The sequence below is a fragment of the Ambystoma mexicanum genome, chromosome 7q (genome assembly GCF_040938575.1).
Source record: "Ambystoma mexicanum isolate Mex_15411 chromosome 7q, UKY_AmexF1_1, whole genome shotgun sequence".
Classification (NCBI taxonomy): domain Eukaryota; kingdom Metazoa; phylum Chordata; class Amphibia; order Caudata; family Ambystomatidae; genus Ambystoma; species Ambystoma mexicanum.
The window spans coordinates 250,417,808-250,437,487 of NC_090941.1; positions in this window are offsets into that span (position 1 = coordinate 250,417,808).

A 19,680-nucleotide genomic window follows, 5' to 3' on the forward strand; every position below is an offset into this window, starting at 1 on the left:
AGATTGCACCCATGTGGCCCTACGTCCACCTAGGGCCACTGAGCACATCTATCGAAACCTCAAGCACTGGCATTCCATCAACGTACAGGTTGTATGCGATGCCCATGGAATCATCACCTCTGTCTATGCAAACTATCCTGGGTCCACCCAGGATAGTTTCATATTCAGAATATCCGCCATGAGCCGAGCACTGGAAGCTGGGAAGCATGTCGACACATTGCTCCTAGGTGAGTACAAATGCCTGTGCACATGTATACATGTCACACACAGTCAAATACACCAGCCCAACTAATGACAACCATTATCACCTTACCAGGGGACAGTGCCTACCCTCCGAGCACCTACATGATGATGCCCATACGTAACCCCACCACACCACCCCAGGTAAAATACAACGCAACCCATATTGCATCCAGGGCCATAGTGGAGCGTACATTCAGAGTGCTCAAGTCACGCTTCCGCTCCCTTGACCGCTCTGGTGGACAGCTACTATATGCACCCACTGTAGTGTGCAGGATCATTGTGGCAGCATGTGTCCTGCACAACATTGCAACACGGCATGGCGTACCGGTGGACATGGTGGTGCCACCACATCCCCAACCACATGCATGGCTGTTGAGCATGAGAGGGGAAAGGGCATGTGGCGAGGCAGCCCGTTCCCAGCGTGTGGCCACTTTTTCCCCCTAAACTCCAACCCCTGCAGAGTTCCCAAAGGCCTGGCACATACCAGGTCACAATGATGATGAGAAAGGGACAGTTAACTGTCACTACCTTACCACCCTGAGAATGTATCCACCGAAGTGCCACATTGTGACCAAAGGGAACACATGCAAGGCATCCCCCCCTTGCTAAACAGGGCATGAAAGGCCTGGTATGCCACCCAAACCCTCCCAACAATCCTGAACCCCAACTGCCACACCATACCATGGTATGCAACGGCAAAACATCCAACCATATGCACAACACATTACACAATAGTCATGAAGTGCCACGTGAGAAATGTAAATAGGCACCAGACAATTATACCTGACATGGAATTGGAAGAAAGGAGTGACCAAAACCTCAGACCCTGAAAACGGTGGCACAAATGCATGCCACCAGTGGTGTAACCAACAAAAGTCAGAATACCTGTTGCTATGCACATTCGAGAATTGCAAATTGCCATATCAAACACCGCACACTGCACAGCACAGTGAGAGTGCATTGCATTGGTGAAAACCCTTCTGCATCATTTCCAAAAATGGCATTCAACTAAATAGTACCCTGTCATGCATGTACACGATCAATGACTCGGAAGTGAACATGGATTGTCGTGAGACAGCATGCTTGAGAAGGCAATCTAGGTGCACGCGCGTTTGCATGGTGTCAATGTAGTTGGGGGGTGTTGCCTAAGGGTATTTGTCTGTATGGACATGCCTAGAATGCATTCATGTGAAATGAAGTGAATGTCAGTGTCCCGTACACAGTACATGTGAACATAGCACCAAGGAACCCCCTGTGTGTCAAACCACACCCATCCCCTGACACCTCAAAATAAAGCACTACATTGCATCAGCCATTGACCAGCAGAACATATCATGTACAGAGTACCCCACATCGGCAATGGCAGACAGTGACCCATTACTGAATCATAGAAATCCATAATATGACCTACACACAAAGTTCATCAAAGCACATCAATGAGGGAGGGAACAAGGGAGAAGAACAGTACATTCCTACATGTCCTTCAAACAGTCCACAGTGTGATAATGAACTGGAAGAGCAAAGTACATATCACAAGTGCCTGGACCAATAAGGGAGAGTGTAGGGAGGGAATGTTGGATGACATAACTAGCATCAACATTCCTATGCCTGACGGCAATAGTCGCAGTGCAGGAATCACATAAGGAGGTGAGTGAGGGAAGAGGAGGGAGGAGGTGAGCAGAGTAACAACACAAGTGACAAACTGTGGTAGGTCTACAAAGAATCAAGAGAGTGGTGGGGAAGGGGAGAAGAAAGACAGAAGGGAAAACTATACTTAAAATGTCGAAGGTGGGGTGCGGAAGGATGGAGGCAGAAGGGCAAATGTCTGCAAAGAACAAGCGCCTACGTATCAGCATGGCCGATGGCAATTGGGGTAGTGGTTGAAAATGACAGCAGAGTACAAGGAGGAGGCTAAACAGTGGTGGAGATGGAGGGAGGAGAGAAGGGAGGAGGGGGCCAAGCTCTAAATGGCTAATGGGGAAGATGGTGAAAGAAAGCACATACAGGGGGCAGAGGGAAACCTGATGGTGCAGGATAGTAGGGGATGTGATGATGAAGGGGGGGGCAGAGGGACACTGACAGGGGCAGGGGAGACGGGGGGCTTTCAAGTGACTGAGAAGGCATGTGGACAGGTCTAGACAGGGCAACCTTTGTGGGCTTTTGGTAGTGGTGGCAGGCTCAAGCATCCTGGTTGGCCGGATTGTCGCAAGGGCCAAGTGCAAACAGTGGGAGGGAGGAGCAGGTCCAGGACACAAACAGGAAATTTAAATCACGAACAATGCAGTCATAACTCAGATGGCACATCCAAACACCAGCCAGGGCTGGGAAATAGCCAAAGTGGTGCTAACAAGGAATGGGTGGTTGTTGAAATGCGCGGTGACAGGGGTAACTCAGCGTGCAGCCTTCATGTGGCATATCAAAATCACTGTGGGGAAACTGTCCCAATTCAACATTCTCAGCACATGGACCCCTCCCACCATCAGTGTGTTGTATGCAGCCAAAGGGTGCATAGTACCAGCTACAGCAGGAAGTGCATCAACATAGACAGTCAATACATAACAAACATCTCAAGCAACATGATGAAATCCACAGTCAGATTAATACTCACCAAAGTGAAGTGCAGACATGCATTGGAGAAACCATCTGGAATACCCACTAGGGGTGCACACACAAGTAGAACTGCAGGCTGGCCACCGATATGATGGAAGCCCAATGCCCATGTGTGATATGCTGTTACACCGAGCCATCCTTGCGAGCCCATGGAAAAGGGAAGCAGGAGTAGCATATGTGTGAGGACCCCAAGCAAAACACATAGTCAAGACAAGCCTGAATGGGCCCAGCTGGAACACACAGTGGATGCCTTCCGATGCCACAAAGCACCACGCTGTCACATGTATGCACAGGAAACAAAATAAAATTGAAAAAAAAAGAATTCTAAAGAAAATACAAATTAAATTAAATAATCAATTGAAATAAAAAATGAAAAGATTAATGAAAGAATGAAAAGCGAAATCAATAAAAATTGAAGAAAACCAGAAAAAAACATAACAAATAAAAAGCAAAGTGAAATCATTGAAAAAGAACAACAAAATAACGGAAAAAATAAATAAAATGAAAAATGAAAATAAAAAGATGACATACTTACCAAAAAGCATACCATTTGGATGAAAAATCCAAAATATTTTTAGAAAAAAAAAACTGCAAGAAAAATAAAATGGCCATATATGACCCAGAGAGTGGGGGGCATCCAGGAGGGGGGAGGTACAGGGTGTACCTCAACACCCTCATGTGTAGATTGCTGTGCTATGGCAATCATGGAACACTCCCACGCAGATGACCCCGGTGGCACACGGCCACCGCTTTGCTGGACACCACACCTGCTGTGCCCAAGGAGCAGTGGTCCTTGCTGGGTTGGTGCCGCCCGCGGCTGCAGGACTGCATCCATCCGTCGTCCTGATGACCCAGGAACATGGCCAACTGGTGTCGAGTGTGACCGTGCCCCCGTAACCACCACAGGCAGACATTCGAACCCTGCCTGGCCCCCTACTGCAGGTGTTGCAGACAGAAGACCATCCACCACAGGATCACCAACCGGCGATGACACGTCATGATGCAGATCCGGCTCAACATAGTGGTCAGAGGATACACCAGAGCCTGACTCAGAGTCAGCTCTGGACACGATGGCCTGGAGCACCTGTGGGTTCTCGTGGGCTGCCACCCCACGACCACCACTGGTGCTTGGTTGGTCATGTGAACTGAACACCTTGTCTGGGATGACATCTTCCTCCACTGCTGCTAGTGCGACATCACCTGCAGCATAAAGAAAAGAAACCAGAACACGCATGTCAGTAGCACATACCACACACATACAGTTCACAACATTGACAGCCAAATAATGAAACAGCCATGTCACAGGCAACTCGAATCCCAACATGCATCCAGTAGCATTGCAATGCAGAGCCATCGCAAAGCAGAAAAGGATGTGTGCAAAATGTGAATGCAACACATGTATTGCATGTTGCACATCACCTGCATCACACACAACCTCTAGAAGGCATATATCCAATGCCAAAATGAGAGCTGGGAACAAATAGTTGGCACCAAGCATAAGCATGTGTGAACTCACACATAGACACAGCTAGAAATGTAACTGAACACACCATTATACATGTAACATGCATGTTCATGTGCAGCTCTCAACTACAATCAACTATGCACACACATGTGTCATAGAAGGCACCTACACTAGTGCATTTCCATACTGTGAGAGGAGGGACATGGGTACACACATGTCAGGTCAACATCACACAGCACCATCATGATACGTTGAAGGGCTTAACTTGGCACAGGAGTGGGTGTGTGCTTTGCAGTGCACGTGTAGCCCCTCAACTTACAACATCAAGACATACGCAGTGATGACAATATTCAAACATCATGGGAGTGTAACAGCAATTGCAGCCATCATGTGCAAATGGCATGCACTAGGTAGCATGGTTTCTGTGAAACACCACCCTCTGGCCAATAGCAGGGAGGCACTGCATGGCAATGTCATATTCCACACAGAACTGTGCATTGACAGGCAGTGTAGGTGTGCGTTTATTGCATTTCATCAGTCAAATGTCACTACAGCCGATGAGAAGTGGACATGATGGAGGAGAGGTGAGGAACCATTCATAGTACATCCATGCATGTAGAAGACAACACCAGTTGAAAAGTTGGCATGGGCCTGTAACAGGGGGAGCCATGGCCATGGTACAGATGTGCACAGCCTAAAGTTGTGCGTGATGACACACAGACCTACAGTGAGCATGACATGGCTGTCCAAATGAGATGACACTTGGATCATCCTGGACAAATATAACAATGAACTGGTGGTCAAGGACACTTAGGGGCATACATGGAATGCACATGTAACATGATCCTGCACATATGTGCATGGGGAGCCACTGCCATCAGCACATTCAGAGTGAGCCACACTGCACTAAGGACAAAGGATGCGTATGACATGATGTGACATCTCATCAAGCCTGCACTCGTGGCTCAGAGTGCAAACAAGCAAAGGGAGGGGAACAAGGGAGAAACGGAATTCAAAACAACTATCATACTGGGCGCAGTGACATACAAAACCCGCTAGTGCATGGAGAAGGGATAAAGAGTTGAGCACCCAGGAAGGGGGAGAAGGGGAACATGCCAAACAGAGGAGACCAAAGAAGGAAAAGGAAGTCCAATGATAGAATGTCCATTCAAAAAGTGGTAGTGCAGCCAGCAAGTGGCAAGTGCAAGATGATTTGGACAGGGCAAATCTGATGAGTGCAGACAAAGAGTGCTGGACTGTATGGGGACACGAACTGGACCCATTGATATGGGAGGCCTGTATGTAGTGCAGCAGGGAGGCAGGGTGAGCAGGTACGTGATCCGATGGACAGAGTGTGTGCAGGGGCACAGTGCCAAAAGAGGAAACTGTTCAGCTGGGTAGAAGAGGGGCTAATGCAGGGGCAAGTAGGAAGGTGTTGAAGTGCTTCCAGAAGCAGATATATATATATATATCTCCTCAAGATTCATTGTGGCCAGTTGGCTGTTCAAAAGTGAGCTCCCAGCTGTACACACAAATCTTCTCCTACCCTATTTATTCAATTAACGACTGACCTTGAGGAGCAAAGGACTCGAGAGGGGAGGAATTGGTAGAGGGATTGTTGAAGGTATTTTCTACCCAGTTCCAAAATAACCTTGTGCACAATGCACAGGGTCTGAAGTAATATCCATGCATCCACTGGTAGCCAATGAAGGGGTCACAGAGCTGGAAAGATAGGATCCCAGGGCTTGAGGCCAAGGGCAAGTCTTGCAGTCCTTTACTGGATTAGTGGTGGAGGGTGGAGGGTGGAGGCAGGTTGAATATTGAAAGAGACTGTCACAGTACCCCAACCTTGAGTAAACCAGAGCTTGACAGACTGTGAGCATGTAGAAGAATGTTAGGAGCAGCACAGTACCCTTGAGGAGGTGGAGCAAGAAGTTAATCCATCTCAAGATACGTCACAAATGTGTGTGTAAAAGGGATGTGTTGAGTCAAAGGTGACCCTGAGGTTCTTGGCCTTGCAGGTGGAGGCAGGAGGAAGGCCAAGTGGGGCTGGCCAGAGATTGATGGCAAAGGATGGCAAAGGTGTATCGATGAGGAGGATGCCAGCCTTGCTGGCATTCAGACAGAGACCGTTGGTAGTACACCAAAAGCAAATGGCAATGAGGCTATCAGAAATAAGGGAGGGACAAGAGGTGGCCAAGAGCAGCCAAGAAATGAGTTGGTTGTCATCAACATAGCACTGGAACTCGTACAAAAAAAATGATAATGCAGTAGTCAAGAACTGCCAGTTGCTCTCCATGAATTGAGGCCGAGAGGTGAGACACCTGGTGAACAACACAGGTGGAGAGGGAGATTGAAGACAGGAAAGAGCCAACTTGTAGCTGGGCGGGTCACACATGCCAAACACAAATGCCATTGAGTTACACGCATCAATACTCACCAGATGATGCATCATAATCCATGCTCTCTCCCACTCCACCGATTTGTTCTTCTGGGATGAACTCTGAAGCGATCTCCTCCTGCTGAGTGAGTTAATCCTCCTCTGGTGGTGGCCCACCACCAGTCACCAGAGACATGGTGTAATTGGAGGCACGCTTTTGCTTGTCACTGCGTCTGATGTCATTCCAGCGCTTGTAGCAGTCCTGAGCAGTGCGCACCTGGAATCCCATGGATGTCACACCATCCGCAACATGCTGCCAGTGGACCCAATGCTGGTGATGCGTTGTATGGCACTGTGGGCCCACAAGCATATCATGTTGGTGGTCCGACACGTAGTCCACAAGAAAGTCCAGTTCCTAATTGCAGAAAGGCTTCTTCCTTGATGTGCCAGAGGCCGGAGCCTTGTCTGGGGTCCCAGCCTCTTGTGCAGGAGCACGCTTCCTCCTTTTGGACGGTGGTACTGAGCCTGAGGGGGCAATGTGGCCCTGATCAGTGGGGGCAGTGACGCTGGTGGACTGGACCAAGGCAGTTGGTGCTGGTATGAGGACAGACGGTCTGGCTTAGGTCTGAGTCACTGTTGGGGTAGTGTTGGCTGCATCTGCACATGCAGTCACAACCACCCGGCTGCTTGGGGCAGCTGATGTCAGAACTGCCCCAGATATGTGTGCCACAGTCACAGTCACAGTGGATGCACATGAGCCCAACCTCCGGACAAGATGGAAATTGTCCTGGGAGTCCTCGTCACACAATGCAACATGCGCTGCCTGACCCAGAGCCCAGGTGGAGGTGTCCACAGCTGCATCTGTAAATTGCTGTTGAGTGATATGGGTGCCAGGTTGTGATGCAACAGCTGCATCACCAGGAACCACAGGGGGTGGTGGCATGTCTACCAGCACGTGGCTGGGCATCCCATCTCGGAGGGGTACCCCTGCCTCTTCACCCCCCTGTAGCCAGTCTGGCCACCCTGAACTCCCTGTCCTTCCTGGTCTCCTTGCCCACGTGCGCGACCGTGTCCAGCCCTGGGAGGACGCCCAGCTTTGCCGCCCTTAGCCTTTGATGGCCTCCCAACCATGGCACTGATGGAAAATGGGCTATGGGAGGTTCATTCAACAATTGTCATGGGCAATTGGCTAGAAGGGGGCAGGGTACTTGATGGAATAGGTACCCCAGTGCCCCTGCAAGGATGTCTGTGACCCCTGGTGAAAAATGACGGGTCACGCAACGCTCAGGCACCCCCCAAAAAAAAAAAAAAAGAATACAAAAAATACAAAATATAAGAACAGGAAATTGGATAAAATAAAATAATGTTGTGCACGCGACCCCGGTAGCCCACATGCGTGAATTTTAGCTCCAGCAGTACGGTGTGGCACCCAGGAACACAAAAACAACGTACGTGTGGAACACGCAGGCTACTATGACCCATAAATGGTACGCATGCACAGGGGGAACCACAGTGGGAAAAAAGCATACGCGACTCCCCGCCTGCCTTGCATGGAAAAAATAAAATAAAAACACACACGCTTGTGCGCATAGGCAACACCCCACCAAAAGAAGAGGTACGGACTTCAGACGCTGTGAAGTAATCGCGTGTGATTCCAGCAGAGTAAACACACGCGTCGGTCTCCACGAACAGCACATACAGTGTTTTGCTGGCCCGCACTCACCTTTAACCCGTGCTGGAGGCAACACCAGCGTGTATAACATCACTTACACGCTAAGGGCCTTTCGTCAAATTACACGCATCCACACACGGACGCCATTTTTTTATACGTGCCGAATCACCATGCACCCATGACGAGGGAAATACCTGTAACGCTCACCTGATTCCCGCAGAGGCGCTGGTCTTGACTGGGTGAATGCCGTATCTTCAAAGGTGATGTGTAACACACGGTTGGCTCTTTGGGCTGGACCTCTGTGCACTGTATGTCTGACTCGAAGAGTAAGATGTCTTAGGTAAGTGAACGCCGAGCCCTCCATCTGCCTCGGGGCAGGGTGCCGTAACCAGTTTCTTCACTGGATAAGGGTGCAGGCCTCTTGACCTCAGAGGACTGCTGTCTGTCATTAACTGCACGAACGGTAAGTTCTGGGCACTTCAAATGTCTTAAAAGTCTTTTGTAATGATATCTCTTGTTTTGCAGGGTTCCGGCGATGGCGGATGGCGGGCTGATGAGAGTTGAGGATCGAACCCGCGTGAGGAATAGAAGCGCCTGGAAGCACGTAAGTAAGCGCTTGTAGCCTGCTTCACGATGCGCACTAACTGTCCCTTTTATCTTGCAGGTACAAGTTCGGAGCTTTAGAGAAGCTGAAGGGTGCTGGAATACCCACTGGATTCGGCGTGGGAAGGTGTAATGGCACGTGAGTAATAAAGTTGCCCAATGTCTTTAAACGCACCTTCTTTTGTCTTTCAGATGCGGGATGCAGCGCCGAAGGCCTCCGGAGCGTGCGAAGAGCTGGTAAGCTTTTGTCTTTCAGATGCCGGAATGCAGTGCGAAGACCTCCGGAGCATGCGAAGAGTAGGTAAGCCTTTGTCTTTCAGATGCCAGAATGCAGCGCGAGGCGTTGGTGACAGCCGATGGACCAGGTAAGAGATGCGCTGCCACTGAAGACCGTAGTGCTAACCTGTTCTTTCTTTGTCTTTACAGGTGCTGCTGAAGACTGGATTCCAGGATGGTAAGCCTTTGTTCCCTTAGGCCCAGGATCAGAAGCAGAAGACACGATGAGCGTTCTGCTGCAGAGAATGCAGAATAACACAAAGCAAGATTCATCCATCGGGTGTGGTTTAAATAGCCTCCTGTAGTGCTTAGGTGTCTCCTTCCAGAGCCACGCCTAGGTAAGAAAAGAGTTCCTGCTTTCCAGAAGAGTTCCAGTGTTCTGAACCTAGGGAGTGGCTCCTGCCCAACCCAACAGGAAAAGTAGTCCCAAACAGAAGAGTATCAGGGGTTCAACTGGCAGGTAAGTAAGCAGCATGGTCTGCTGCAGGTAAGTCCACCCAAGCATTATGAGCCCGGCGCTTCCAGCGCTGGGACTGGGCATCTTTATGAGCCTGGTGCCACTGGCGCCAGGACAGGGTCCAAAAGGTCCCAATTGGGACTGGCTGGCACTCGGAACCGGGGTTATGGGTCTGCTTCCAAGGGAGTCGGGCAAGTCCTGATCTTTTGGAAGCAGAGATCATGACAGCACCCCCCCTCAAGGCCCCTCCCAAACCGGGCTTCTCCGGGGGTTTGGGCTTGTTAGGAAATGTTCGATGAAATCTTTTGATTAGACGAGGCGCGTGGACATATTCTGCAGGTTCCCAGGATCTTTCTTGGGGACCGTAGCCTTTCCAGTCAATCAGGTAAAATAGTTTAGATTTGGAGATCTTGGAATCCAGGATGCTTTTGACTTCAAACTCGAGTTCTCCATCAACTAGAATAGGTTTTGGAGATGTAGTTAGTCGGGTTTGAGGTTGCACGGGTTTTAATAGAGAGACGTGGAAGACCGGATGTATCTTCATGTGAGGGGGCAAGTCCAACTTGACCGCTACTGGATTTACTATGGTAGTGATGGAATAGGGACCAAGGTATCTTGGGTTGAATGTGCGTGGTCCTTTTAGAGGTAGATATTTGGTGGATAACCAGACTTGATCTCCTACTTGATATTGGGGGGCTTCCTTCCAATGTGGGTTGCTCCTTTCTTGTATTGTTCTTTAGCCCTTCGAAGGTGAGAAACGGCTTCCTTACAGGCTTGGGTGATTGTAGAATGCAGATGGTCTACTGCTGGTGTTCCAAGATCTTGGAGTGGATCCAACTCCGAGGTTCGAGGGTGACTACCGTATAAAAGAAAAAACGGGGTTTTCCCAGTTCCCGAGTGGACAGAGTTATTGTAGGCATATTCGGCTATCCAAAGGATATCTTTCCAAGTTTTTTCAGTTTGTTGTAGCATGCAGCGCAAATACTGTTCCAGAGTTTGATTGGTCCTCTCGGTTTGTCCGTCGGTTTGAGGGTGGTGGCTGGTCGAAAGTCTCACATCAATTTGAGCCGACCGACAGCAACTTCGCCAAAAATGAGAAATAAATTGACTACCTCGATCCGAAATTAGAACTGAAGGAAAACCGTGCAGTCGGACGATGTTTTCGAGAAATTCTCGGGCCAGAGTTGCTGCTGTTGGTAAGCCTTTGAGTGGAATGAAATGCGCCATCTTGGAGAATAGGTACACGATTACTAGGATCGTATTGTATCCGGAGCATGGAGGTAGATCGGTGATGAAGTCCATAGAAAGCGTATGCCAAGGGCGAGGCGGGATGTCAATAGGGCGTAAGAGGCCGGCTGGTTTTTCCTTTTGACTCTTGTTTTGGGCGCATACTCCACAGGACATTATAAAGTCCCTGATATCTTTTTTCCAAGACGGCCACCAGAAGTAGCGCTTGATCTTTTCCGAGGTCTTGGTCATACCGGGATGTCCTTCCATTAAAGAATCGTGATAACAAGAGATTACCTTTTTCTGTAAATCTGTGCTGGGCAGGTATAACCGTTCTTGGAAATATAATAGGTTGTCCTTCACCGTAAAGTCCTTTCCCTGCAGATGCCAATTCTGTATGTCTGCTGGAGTTACCAGTAGCCTGGCTTTATCCTTAACTTCCTCTATGGATTGTGTGGCGATTACACCTAGAATTCTTTGTTCGGGAATGATAGGTACAGGTTTAGGATTGATCAAATGTTCTTCCACTCCCATCCGAGAAAGGGCATCAGCTTTACCGTTTTTTGTACCAGGTCGATAGGTAATTATGAAGTCAAACTCGGCAAAGAATAGTGCCCAACGGAGTTGCCTAGAGGATTGAGCTTTTGTGGTTTTCAAATATTGCAGGTTTCGGTGATCTGTAATCACAGTAACGGTGTGTCGGGCCCCCAGAAGATAATGCCGCCAAGCCTTAAAGGCGGACTTGATAGCTAGAAGTTCCTTATCAGTAATAGTGTAATTGATTTCAGGAGGCGAGAATTTGCGGGACCAAAATGCCACGGGATGCAACTGATTGGTTACTGGGTCCTTTTGTGATAGAACTGCCCCCATGGCAAGGCTCGAAGCATCAGTTTCAACGATGTAGGGGAGTTCTGGGCGAGGATGTTTTAAGATCGGTGCAGAGATAAATCTAGTCTTCAAATTCTGGAAAGCTTGTTCCGCCTCGGTAGACCATTCAAAACATTTGTTTTTCTTTAACAAGGCGGTGATGGGCTGGACTATTCGAGAGAATTCGGGGATAAACCTGCGGTAAAAGTTAGCGAAGCCTAACATGCTTTGAACACCTTTTACGGAGGATGGCGATGGCCATTTGAGAATTGCATCGACCTTCTTTGAATCCATACGCACTCCGCTAGGTGATAATATGAATCCCAAGAATTCAACTTCAGTCACGTTGAAAACACATTTTTCCAACTTAGCGAAAAGTTTGTGTTGACGCAATCTCTCGAGGACCATTTTCACGTGTTTCCGATGTTCAGTTTCCGATGAAGAATAAACGAGGATGTCGTCAATGTAAACAACAACACACACATCTATGAGCTCTCTGAGGACATCGTTCATAAAATATTGAAAGGCGGCCGGGGCATTGCAAAGTCCGAAGGGCATGACCTGATATTCAAATAGCCCATACTTGGTGCGGAAGGCCGTCTTCCATTCATCACCCTCTTTTACTCGTACCAAGTGGTAGGCTCCTCTAAGATCCAGCTTTGTATATATGCATGCTTTTCTGACTTGGTCCAGGAGTTCAGGGATCAAAGGTAACGGATATCTATTCTTAACGGTGATCTGGTTCAGGGCGCGATAATCTATACAAGTTCTAAGGTCCCCTTCTTTTTTTGGAACGAAGAACAAAGCTGAGGAAGCAGGGGACTTGGAAGGGCGAATAAACCTATTCGCTAGGTATTGATCCAGGTATTGTCGGAGGTGAAGATTCTCAGGCTCGGTGAGGGCATAAATTGTACTACAAGGAGGAGTAGATCCAGGTATCAGGTCTATCTGGCAGTCATAAGACCTATGAGGAGGTAGAGAGTTAGCCTGATCCTTCCGGAAAACATCTTGGAATTCTAGGTATTCAGGAGGTAACTGGGGAGCCTCCGAGGAAATTGCTGCCAGTGCAACACCAGGTCGAGGGTGACAAGTAGAGACACATTCTGGAAACTGAACCGTTCTTGCTCGCCAATCGATCTGAGGATTGTGCTTCTCTAACCAAGGAATTCCTAGAATAATCTGGAACTGAGGGGCCTTGATCACATCGAACACGATCTTCTCATGGTGTCCATCTTGACTTACTAGCGTCACTTCTTGGGTGGTATGCGTTACTGGTCCGGAGGCTATCTCCGTACCATCCACCGTAGTAATGACGTCCTTTACAGCCTTTGGACAAAGAGTCAGATTCATCCTCTAAACCATTTCATGATCCACATAATTGCCGATGGCACCGCTGTCGACGTAAGCTTCAATCGCATGTAATCGATCCGGATGTTCAGGGCTAATGAGGACCATAGGTATCACGAAATGCGAGGTCACGGAACTGGTTTTAACGCTCGGCAAGAGGACCTCTATTCTTGTCGGGCGAGGTCGTTTCCCTGCTCAGAGTTTGTGACCCTGGTAACTGCAGCTCCTACTGCCTTCTTGGCTGGTTTCACCGGACAGTCTCGAAGAAAGTGCCCCGAGTTTCCGCAATAGAGGCATAATTGCAGCTGTTTTCTCCTTTCCCGGTCCTTTTGTGTTAGTGGTCCTTTCAGGCCCCCTATTTGCATGGGTTCCCCGGAGTCTACTCCTTTGGTAGGAGTTGGTGGTTTGGAAAATACTCGAGCATCAAACTTGGAACGATCGGCCTTCCTGTTCTGCAGTCTGTGGTCAATTTGAACGACTAAGTCAATATAGTCCGAACAGTCTTGCGGGGGATTCACTACTTGGGCTAACATATCTTTGAGCTCTCCACGTAGACCTCTATAAAACAGCGTAATCCTTTTGTTCTCAGGCCATCGAGTTTCCACTATCAGTCTGTTGAAAGACGCAATATAAGCCAAAAGGTCTTGATTACCTTGTCGCAATGAAAGGAGCTCATTGTCCAAGGCCTGCCCCTGTGAATGTCTTGCAAACAGTTTTTCCATACTGAGCTGAAAAGCTTGAAAATCATGGAGAACCGGATCATCTGGATTAACTAGAGGGATCGACCAGTCTGCCGCATTGCCACTAAGGTACGAAAGCACGAAAGCTACCTTAGCTTGATCAGTTGGAAAGGCTGCTGGCCGGCATAAGAAGTGCAACCGGCACTGATTAATAAATACTGCAAACCTCTTTGGGTCACCAGAAAATCGTTCGGGCGGAGCCAGAGGTACATTCCCAGGTAGGTTGATCTGCACTGGGTTCGTAGAGGATGTTGAAGGAAGATTTGCCCCTGATGCGGGTAACGGAGTTTGTCCGGCTTGTGACTGTAGCAATTGTCTAGCGAGATCGTCTGTTCACTCCTTGGAAATAATCAGTTCCCTTCTTAGAGCATTCGTTTCCTGACGGGCTGCATGCACTTCTGCTCTTAGTTCCCCAAGTAACTGGGCTAGCTGGTCGGTATCCGAGGTTTCCATAGCGCCTGGGTGGGAGTTTTGCGGTAGGCTTTGTGTTCTGTAACGCTCACCTGATTCCCGCAGAGGCGCCGGTCTTGACTGGGTGAATGCCGTATCTTCAAAGATGATGTGTAACACACGGTTGGCTCTTTGGGCTGGACCTCTGTGCACTGTATGTCTGACTCGAAGAGTAAGATGTCTTAGGTAAGTGAACGCCGAGCTCTCCATCTGCCTCGGGGCAGGGTGCCGTAACCAGTTTCTTCACTGGATAAGGGTGCAGGCCTCTTGACCTCAGAGGACTGCTGTCCGTCGTTAACTGCACGAACGGTAAGTTCTGGGCACTTCAAATGTCTTAAAAGTCTTTTGTAATGATATCTCTTGTTTTGCAGGGTTCCGGCGATGGCGGATGGCGGGCTGATGAGAGTTGAGGATCGAACCTGCGTGAGGAATAGAAGCGCCTGGAAGCACGTAAGTAAGCGCTTGTAGCCTGCTTCACGATGCGCACTAACTGTCCCTTTTATCTTTCAGGTACAAGTTCGGAGCTTTAGAGAAGCTGAAGGGTGCTGGAATACCCACTGGATTCGGCGTGGGAAGGAGTAATGGCACGTGAGTAATAAAGTTGCCCAATGTCTTTAAACGCACCTTCATTTGTCTTTCAGATGCGGGATGCAGCGCCGAAGGCCTCCGGAGCGTGCGAAGAGCTGGTAAGCTTTTGTCTTTCAGATGCCGGAATGCAGTGCGAAGACCTCCGGAGCATGCGAAGAGTAGGTAAGCCTTTGTCTTTCAGATGCCAGAATGCAGCGCGAGGCGTTGGTGACAGCCGATGGACCAGGTAAGAGATGCGCTGCCACTGAAGACCGTAGTGCTAACCTGTTCTTTCTTTGTCTTTACAGGTGCTGCTAAAGACTGGATTCCAGGATGGTAAGCCTTTGTTCCCTTAGGCCCAGGATCAGAAGCAGAAGACACGATGAGCGTTCTGCTGCAGAGAATGCAGAATAACACAAAGCAAGATTCATCCATCGGGTGTGGTTTAAATATCCTCCTGTAGTGCTTAGGTGTCTCCTTACACAGCCACGCCTAGGTAAGAAAAGAGTTCCTGTTTTCCAGAAGAGTTCCAGTGTTCTGAACCTAGGGAGTGGCTCCTGCCCCACCCAACAGGAAAAGTAGTCCCAAACAGAAGAGTATCAGGGGTTCAACTGGCAGGTAAGTAAGCAGCATGGTCTGCTGCAGGTAAGTCCACCCAAGCATTATGAGCCCGGCGCTTCCAGCGCTGGGACTGGGCATCTTTATGAGCCTGGTGCCACTGGCGCCAGGACAGGGTCCAAAAGGTCCCAATTGGGACTGGCTGGCACTCGGAACCGGGGTTATGGGTCTGCTTCCAAGGGAGTCGGGCAAGTCCTGATCTTTTGGAAGCAGAGATCATGACAATACCCGTGCGCATCACGTCACATACGCGCTTACATGCTAAGGGCCTTTCCTCGATTTACACGCTGACGTGCGGTTTTTTCACATGCCAAATCACTGCATCAAGCTGGCCACGCGACAACAAATGGAAGACCACGCTCCTGCCCCGAAGGCCATTTTCCTGTCCCCCAGAGCCCTGAGCAGACTCCCACCTGCTGCTGCCTGCCTGTCTGCTGGCCACGTGCCCTGCCATTTGGTGCGGTACATCAGCCATCTGCAGGGGTGCAGTTGCTGTGACCACACCTGCTGGAACAGAAGAACCCGACTGAAGTTCCATCGCTCCACAGCCCAGCCCCAGGACCCAGTTCCCCACCCACACCTCCCTCCAGGGTTGCCATGTTGGGGGAAACACCATCAGACACCACTGGCAATCCCCAGCCAGAGAGGCAGAGGGCTACCAGCTTCAGTGCCGCAGAAGTTGGTGTCCTGGTAGAGCAAGTCCTGGGGCATTATGATGCCCTCTACGGAAGAAGACGCACTGACAAGGATGGACGTGAGGGGATCTGGAAGGACATTGTGGCTGCCATCAATGATGAGGGGGTGGCAGTTCACGACATACAACACATACGGAAGCGCTGAGAGGCCATGACTGCATCCCTGCGAGACCTCGAGGCCAGGGAAGTGGCCCGCCTCCGGGACATCGACATGGAGTTCGATGATGCCCTGGCCCGGAACATCAACAAGTGAGCCGTTGGACTTGCCCTCCGCCAAGGTACATAGTCCATTAGTGTTAGCTTTCCTTTGTTTTTTCTTTTATTTTGGAGTTAATGGACATTGCTCCACTTGTATATAGTGTTTTCTTCATAGGACTTTTTTGTAGGTTTCCTTTTGTTTGTGGATCATGGACCATTTGGACTTCCATTGCATATAGTTGCAGACTTGTACATACTTTCTTTTTCAATTTTCCATTTCTTTTATTTGGATTATTTTTTTCTTATTGAAATTGGCAATGGACCACTTTTTTATTCAACATGACGTTTACTTTTATTTTTTTCACTGAATTAACATTTTTTTGGTTATATCTGTCATGGTACATTGATTTTCAAGTTTGATTTCCTCTATGTTACTTCATTATATTTTTAATGCATTTTTTCTAACTTCATGATTGGTGTTGTGGTCTATCATTGGTTTTGTGCATGTCTCAATGAACATTACCTCAGTCATGTGTTGCCACTGTGTGGCTCTGTTGTGCATTCCTGCATGGGCATGGTGGTTCTTTCAAGACTGTCATGGCATGGGTAATTTGGGAGTGGGTTCTGTGGATGGTTGCATGCTTGTACTGGGGGACAAGGGGGATTAGGGTTGGCATTAGGGACATGGGTCTGTTTTGTTAGGACATGATGTTTGATGGGCCATGTGTCGGGCGTGCTGGCAGGTGCCCGTCAATGGGGGTGGGTGGGGGTGCAGGGGGACATGAGTCAGGGTCTGCTGGCAGGTGCCCATCACTGCTGGGTGGGTGGGGGTGCAGGGGTACATGAGTCGGGGCCTGCTGGCAGGTGCACGTCACTGCTTGGTGGGTGGGGGACATGTGTCGGTGCTCCCGAATGCATGGTGCCATGTGGGCTGCCCGCAGGGCATGTCTGGGGTGTAGGGTAGTCCCCTGTGGTGTGGGCTGCCTTCAGGGCTTGGGGAGGGCGGAAAGGGCACACACGGGAGGGCCCACACTGCCAAATTGCATGTAAAACTCCCCGAGCACCCCCAGAATATACGTCCCGCGCCCGTGTCCTGGGTGTTAGTCTTAGCAGTGCACGGTGGTGGCACGAGTTATGGTTGCTTAGCTTAATTGGCGAATTTCAGGGGTTTTTCAGTTTTACTTGGAACCATAACGTCCTTTTAACAACATTTTTTTACAGATTTTATTAGTGCAATGAAAAAACTTTGTTAAAGGGACGTTATGGTTAAGTTGCACTAATAAAAACCTATGCAATTCAATGAAAACACTTTTATAAGGGGAGATTATGGTTAAGTTGCACTAATAAAAACCTATGAAATTCACTGAAAAATCTTTGTTAAAGGGACGTTATGGTTAAGTTGCACTAATAAAAACCTATGAAATTTACTGAAAAAACTTTCTTAAAGGGACGTTATGGTTAAGTTGCACTAATAAAAACCTATGAAATTCCGTAAAAACAATGGGCCTCATTAGGACCCAGGCGGTAAGGGGTTTACGGCGGCGTAAACAGCGCCGACCCTTACCGCCTGATTCCGAGGTCCCTTAGCGCCATGGAGGTTTTAACACCGCAGGTGTTAAAATCCATGGCGCTAAGGGACCTTGTTGTTAATTACGCCACCGTAATTTACGGTGGCGTAATTAACGCCTTCCCCACTCCCATTATGCCCTATGGGGCAAAAATGGGAATGGGGAAGGGTAAATGGGTTAATGGGGACTTACTGCCCCACTCACCTCGGAATGGGGCGGTAAGTCCGCCAACCACCATGGCGTAAACGTAGTTTACGCCATGGTGGTAAAGGTACGACCCAGGCGGTAACTTACCGCCTGGGTCGTAATGAGGCCCAATGTTGTTAAAAGGACGTCATGGTTACAAGTAAAATCTTAAAACCCCAGAAATTTGCCAGTTATGGTAAACTAAGCAACCATAACTCGCGCCACCACCGTGCACGCTAAGACTAACACCCAGGACATCAAAGATGACATCACAAATATCATTGATGACATCACTGATGACATCACATGTGCCTTTACCTTTCATACAAGGGGTTGTGAATATAATGTTGGCAAAAAAGTATCAGGGATTATCGGGAGATGTGTAATAAACTACATACTACATTACGCAATGTAGTGTTTTAAAGAACATTCCATTGCAGTGTTCTTTCTAGTACAGGAACCTACTCATACAGAAATGTAGGTATTGGCTGCAGCATACACCCATAGGTGCTATACTTTTAATTTTCCAAAGTTATATAAAGAAACGGTGAATGCTTCTGTATCAGACTTTTCCGTACTGTGAAACATGTACTAAGTAGCTAATAATGCATCACTTACTACATTTTCCTACTAATACACACAAAACATAAATAGACTACAATGCATACAAATATGGGGCTTATATATGGAGAGTAAAGTAAGCAAACAAGAGGCAGTATCATTAGCAACTGTGTATAATCTTCATGATTGTATTCACGCACAAAAATGATTGCTGTGTTTCAGGCCTGCTTCTTCCCCTATATATGTACATCATAAGATGCAATTAAATTCTAAGGAAAGCAGTCTAAGAACATGTGAGAATAGCAATATCTATAAATGTAATACCTTTTGAAAGTTAAGTTTCTGACTGCCAGTAAATAAAACCACCTGCCCTAGGTATGGCAGTGAACAGAAAAGAAGGGGCTAGATATGTGATGTCACCAGTGATGTCATCAATGTTAATCCATGCCTATGTGTTTACACCGGTCCTCAACCACCCACAAAACTACCACATCAGAAGTGGCATGGAGGTAAAAACACAACTAAGAAGGGAGCTTAGTGCATTTCAGGTGTCTGCATTATGTGCACCAGCTGCATTGCACACAGCCAGAGTTATTGATTTCAACACAGTCGCAGAACCCTTCTCACATTGTTGGGATGTGTATTCGGGCCAGTGTACATCAAGACAGAGCTAGAGGTAACTAAGTGATTTTCTTTGAAATTGGACTATTAAGACAGTTGAACTGAAGGGAATTTGGAGTGGCTTGCTGAGGGGTAGTGCATGAAAGGGACTTTTTCGTCTTAAGAAATTTTTGGGCAGTTACAGTGGTTGACTGAACATATTCTTAAGGTGTTTAATAAAGGTCTTTGTATTGAAGTAATGTCTGACCTCGCTGCCAAGGGGGTTCAGACAACCTAGCTATTGGCATGTTTATTTATGCTGCATACATTAGTGTTTGAGGGATTATCCT